At 38.7% G+C, this 6,385-nt stretch overlaps 1 long non-coding RNA gene across 1 annotated transcript; it reads right to left on the bottom strand.

Annotated features, from left to right (window-relative positions):
• Nucleotides 1-1,713: 1,713 nt before the first annotated feature.
• On the bottom strand, nt 1,714-6,335 carry LOC106530348 (uncharacterized). The gene is made up of 2 exons (XR_001311778.1): nt 5,326-6,335; nt 1,714-1,914 (listed from the first exon to the last, which is right to left on the bottom strand). It is a non-coding gene; the product is annotated as an uncharacterized LOC106530348 (long non-coding RNA).
• Between the last annotated feature and the right edge of the window lie 50 nt (nt 6,336-6,385).

Genomic DNA, 6,385 nt, shown 5'->3' on the forward strand with positions numbered 1-6,385 from the left:
TACCTGTTATTACCTGTTATTACCTGCTATTATCTGTTATTACCTGTTATTACCTGTTATTACCTGTTATTACCTGCTATTATCTGTTATTACCTTTTATTACCTGTTATTATCTGTTATTATCTGGTTATCAGGTGTGCAGACATCATAGAACACAGCAAGACCTTCATGCTATTACCTGTTAGTTATTACCTGCTATTATCTGTTATTACCTGTTATTATCTTTTATTACCTGTTATTATCTGTTGTTACCTGTTATTACCTGTTATTATCTGTTATTACCTGGTTATCAGGTGTGCAGACATCATAAAACACAGCAAGACCTTCACCTGTTTGTTATTATCTGTTATTACCTGTTCTTACCTGTTATTATCTGTTATTATCTGTTATTACCTGTTATCTGTTATTATCTGGTTATCAGGTGTGCAGACATCATAAAACACAGCAAGACCTTCATGTTATTACCTGTTATTATCTGTTATCACCAGTTATTATCTGTCATTACCTGTTATTATCTGTTATCTGGTTATCAGGTGTGCAGACATCATAAAACATAGCAAGACCTTCATGTTATTACCTGTTANTTATTATCTGTCATTACCTGTTATTATCTGTTATCTGGTTATCAGGTGTGCAGACATCATAAAACATAGCAAGACCTTCATGTTATTACCTGTTACTACCTGTTATTATCTGGTTATCAGGTGTGCAGAATCACAAAACACAGAAAGACCTTCATGTTATTACCTGTTTGTTATTACCTGTTATTATCTGTTATTACCTGTTATCACCTGTTATTATCTGGTTATCAGATGTGCAGACATCACAAAACACAGAAAGACCTTCATGTTATTACTTGTTATTATCTGATATTACCTGTTATTATCTGTTATTACCTGTTATTATCTGGTTATCAGGTGTGCAGACATCACAAAACACAGAAAGACCTTCATGCTATTACCTGTTTGTTATTACCTGCTATTATCTGTTATTACCTGTTATTATCTGTTATTACCTGTTATTACCTGGGTTATTAGGCGAGCAGCTGTGAGTTCAGGTGATGTGATGTGATGAAGGAGCAGATGGACTCGCTCTGATTTGAGTTTGAAAGCTTTTTTAACCATTAGCTGCAGTTTTTTTCTCGTTGTTTTGTTTCCAGATGTGAAACATTGCATGTTTTAAACCTCAGCTATAAATAAAAACAAGAAGTAATTCGGAGCAGCCCGTCCTGAATCCTGACTTCATGTGTTTCAGTGCAGACTCACTAAAACATGAAGCTGTTTTCATGTTTTCATGACGTACGGCTGTAAAGTGTGGATGATGACAGATCAGAAACATCACACCAAACTGAAAGGACAACATTTTCCTTGTCTGTGATTTTAGTAAAATATTAAATAAACTACTCAAAGGAAATATTTACTGCATGTAAATAAGCATAAATGTGGTGAGCAAAATGTATGTTAAAAATAACATTAACTTAATTTAACTTTAATTTAATTTATTATTTCAGTTCATATTTCAGTAAATTTATTTCGATTGATCTGGGCCTCCTCAGCAGTTTTAAAAGTTTAACATAAAAATAATTAAAGATGATTACAACGTGAATAAAACTAAAAACCTTGATATTTAAAGTTGAATGAATCTCCCTCCAACCAGCTGCTGCCTCTGTTCTGCTCGGTTGTGTCGAAAAAGCAAACAGTTGTAAACGTGACGTTTTTGTTTCCATAATTTATTTGTCCCATCATCGCTGCTGATGAGCAGGGTACACATCATGAAGCCTCCCTGCTCTAATGGCACATTCAGCAGAGTTTTACAACAAACACAAACAGGTTTTTACAGCGTGGCGCCCGCTTCAGTGATGCTGGAACAGAACAACATGGCTGCTGCTGCTGGATCTGAGCACGATTACAACGGCTGGAAACACATGAAGCAAAGAAACAAAATGTGCTTCAGAAGCTGGAAGAACTCTGGACGATGTAAACAGATGAATCGATGAAATTCACTTGGAAATAGTGCTGAAATAACTCCTTATAGAAGCTGTTAATATGATGCAAAGTCTAAAAATGCTTCGAGATATTCAATAACCAAGAAGTGAGAGAAGGATATGAATAAATGGTGCAATATGAGGGCCAAAATTAAGACTATTGTGCTAGCCTATCCTATGCTAATGGCAGTTTATCCATGCTAGTCACTAGCATTTCCGATGCTAATGCCAGCTTATCCATGCTAGTTGCTAGCCTCTCCATTGCTAACACCAGTTTATCTATGCTAGTAGCTCGCCTCTCCAATGTTAACGCAGCCCCCCCCCCCATGCTAGTCGCTAGCCTCTCCGATGCTAATCCCAGTTTATACATGCTAGCTGCTATCCTCTATAATGCTTACACCAGTTTATCCATGCTAGTCTCTAGCCTCTCTGATGCTAATCCCAGTTTACCCATGCTAGGTGCTATCCTCTACAATGCTTACACCAGATTATCTATGCTACTAGCTAGCCTCTTCAATGTTAACGCAGGCTACCCGTGCTAGTCGCTATCCTCTCCGACGCAAATCCCAGCTTATACATGCTAGCTGCTATCTTCTATAATGCTTACACCAGTTTATCCATGCTAGTCTCTAGCCTCTCTGATGCTAATCCCAGCTTATCCATGTTAGGTGCTATCCTCTACAATGCTTACACCAGTTCATCAATGCTAGTTGCTAGCCTCTCCAATGCTAATTCTACATTACCCATGCTAGTCTCTAGCCTCTCCAATGCAAACAACAGTTTATCCATGCTAGTTGCTAGCATCTTAGATGCTAACACAAGCCCCCCATGCTAGTCACTAGCCTCCCCAATGCTAACGCAAGCTCACCATGCTGGTCGCTAGCCTCTCTGATGCTAATCCCAGCTTATCCATGCTAGGTGCTATCCTCTACAATGCTTACACCAGTTTATCAATGCTAGTTGCTAGCCTCTCCAATGCTAATGCTACATTACCCATGCTAGTCTCTAGCCTCTCCAATGCAAACACCAGTTTATCCATGCTAGTTGCTAGCATCTTAGATGCTAACACAAGCCCCCCATGCTAGTCACTAGCCTCTCCAATGCTAATGCAAGCTCACCATGCTATCTGATGCTAACACAAATGAATAGTCTCCTTCTCATTTTCCAGTATCAGCCTCTCAGTTAGCGGTGCCGGCCTATCATTAATCAGATCAATAGCTGGCTTAGGAACAGACATAGCTTCCTGCTACAAGGATGTAGTCTTAATTTTGGATCTCATACCGTGCCACAGTGAATATTTAAATTTATCTCACAGACGATGAGCTGCAGCTGACACGTTATTAGCAGTTCATTCAAACTGTCACAGTTTCAATGATTTGAATTCAGCCACCTTCTCTCTCTTTGCTTTCACTCACATCATACATATAGCAGCAAATTATTATTTTATTAATATCCTTTTAACATGTGGCGACATTCATGAGTATAAAAATGTCTAACAGTCAGCAGAGCCCAGAAAAGATCTTTAAATCTTTCACATTTCTCAGAGATGCTTCATAAATGTAAAAAAAAAAAATGAATAAATGAGAACACCACCCTGTTCTGACAGTCTTTTAAGACGTTTTAAAGGTTTATGTCTGAATGTGAACATTATAACTGGTTAACTGAACAGTTTAAGATGGAATAATTTCATTTCCCAGCATCTCAGACCAAAATAAAATAAAATAAAATAAAACATTTAGAAGTGAGGGAACTAGAGAAAATTCAGTCAATGGTGTTCAAATGAGCACAATTAATGTTTAACAGTGAAGCTGGGAAAAGCTGACTAATCACAAACTGATCCAATTACCTGAAACTCAGGTAATTGTAACTTTTTAGTTTCTTTATGAATAATAATAATAACCACTTTTAATCAAAACTGGTGCTTTTTCACTCTTTTAATTTACTGATTCTTTTTAAAACAAGCCCTACTTCTTAGGTTAAAGGGACATTTTAAAGCGATCTTCTGTGGAAAGGTTATTTTCTTGTCAGTGCAGTTTTAGCTGACCCACTGAGGAGGGATTTTAGCCTCTAAAATGCAATAAATTATTATAAATATATAAATTTTTATTAAAATTTAGATGTTGGTTCAAACAAACATTATTGTTTAAATGTTTGCTGTTACTGTTCGTTTATTTCAGCAGAAATATTAGGAACATCCAGCAGAAGGTGGCTCCAGGTGCTCAGACAGAACAGCCACTGTTTGTGTTCAGGAGGCGTGGCTATGTAGGGGGCGTGGCTGAACAAAACCCTGCCCACTTTTTGCCAAGGCCCATCCCAAGCTCACTTTTGTTTTATTCTTAATTCGGGCATTTATTTTTAATGTATTTCTTCTCAATAAAAATAATTTATAAATGATTTATAAATAAAAATAAAACATTAAATTGTAAACAATGTATAAATTATTATTTGTGGCAGTACATTTGATTAAAATAGACGGTACCGACATTTATCTCTACTTACTTTTCTAATAGTTTACCTGCATCATAAGGTAGAGAAGGTGTCAAACTCAAGACTTGACGGACAAATGTGGCCCGCAAGAGCTTTAAAGACGTATTAATGTCTTAAAATAAGCTTCTTTAAAACCATCTTTGACCATAAACTGCATTTCCCATAATGCATGTTGATTATTGTACTCGTGAAATGACAGCAGCCCACCACTAGGTGGAGCTGCACGGGATTCAAACATAGCAGGTAGCCGAAGAAATATGTGAAATCTCCATTTTACCGCATTTTCGCCAGGCACTTTCCCTGCAGCTTAGTTGTACTGGGAAGTGGGAATTTCCCACTTACATGTCATACATTTAAACTGCAGTGGAAATCCTCTTTGAACTGTTAGCTCTTCAGTTCTCTACTTCCACCAAACTGAACAGATTGCTACAACAGGTAAAGGCCTGATAACCGTTCCACAGAAGCTTGCATCAAAATGGCTGAAATATCCCTTTAAAATGGATTACCTGTCTCTGATGATGGGCCTTAGAAGATATTTAAAAGCATTGGTGGAACTTAGCTGCATGCATGAGCAGCCAAGCAGGCACAACACGAAGCGAAGAAGCTTTGTTTACGTCCCACATGAACGAAACACGAGTTCCTCTAATCCACCGTTCGTTCGTTTGCTGCGTTAGCATCCAGAAAACTGACAGTTATTATAAGAAAAACAGATTTGTTTTGTTGAGTCATGACACCGATGCTCTGCTGCACTGTATGTTTATGAAAAATTAAAACATTTCAATGAATATAAAAAGGTTTTCTCTGAGAGTAAAGGTGGTGAAATAGAAAAAGAAGAAGAAAAAAACACGACTCACAGTATAAAAGTAAGACACTTCCTGCTGTCACAGTTCAGAAGCTGAGGTACTCCATAAAACTTCTTGTTTCATTAAGAAAACTAATGCAAAAAAGGAAAAAAAGTTCAGACCAGCATTAATCAGGTGTATCCATGCAGCCAGACATGCACAGGACTGATGCAGGTCCTGCTAACGTCTCACAAACCAAACCAGAGTGGTCTCTGCTGAAACCTGAAGGAATGCACCGACACCAGGATCACACATCTGTTCAGACTCATACACGCTCTGCAGCTGAGCTTCTTAAAGGGTTTACTGGTTTTATTTTTGTCTTTATTTGAGCTGGCTGTCCTGAGGACCCTCTCAGTTGTTGGAGTAAGCCTCACCAGGAGACGCTGTGTGGAAGTGGTGACAAAAGTAAAACAGACACAAACTGAGCTCAGCACGGATGTCAAGAGGAGAAAAACTGGCACTTTGACAACAAACGATTTGATTTAAAAAAATAAACATGACACGAGGCCAAGTGCAAAGAGTTCGCTAACAACAAGGGGGAATCATCCAAGTGTGACACACAAACACACACACACACCCTCCAGCTGGAAGGTAATGAGAAGGTTTTGGCGCCGAGGAGTGTGGCACTCGTTTAAAAAACCTTCACTGTGGTCCACTCCTGCCTCAGAGACGTTCAGGGACAGCAGGTAATTCAGACCTCATCAGGAAGTAGAGCCACAGGAAGTGATCAAACTACAGCCAATCATCGAGGAGAGGAGCATTCTGGGAAGACGCAGATCTAAGCACAAGTTCCCAACGACCTCACTACTACTGTTGTCCTGACTCCTCCGATTGTCAACTCTGCATCGGCCAGTATGTGTACACACTGAAAACTGCCAGGTTAAAATAATCCTGTTTATGGGTTGCTGATGACGTAGTGTTGACGTCAGGAAGAGCAGATGGCCTTCGCGCTAGTGCCGAGCTAATACATATAAGATAGTATAGCATCTGGGCTAACGCTAAAGCTAACAGGCTAAGCTGAGGTTCTTCTTCCATGAAGCAGCTCTGTTGTCCTCCATCCATATTTTCAGTT

This window comes from Austrofundulus limnaeus, unplaced genomic scaffold, assembly GCF_001266775.1.
Source record: "Austrofundulus limnaeus strain Quisiro unplaced genomic scaffold, Austrofundulus_limnaeus-1.0 Scaffold511, whole genome shotgun sequence".
NCBI lineage: Eukaryota > Metazoa > Chordata > Actinopteri > Cyprinodontiformes > Rivulidae > Austrofundulus > Austrofundulus limnaeus.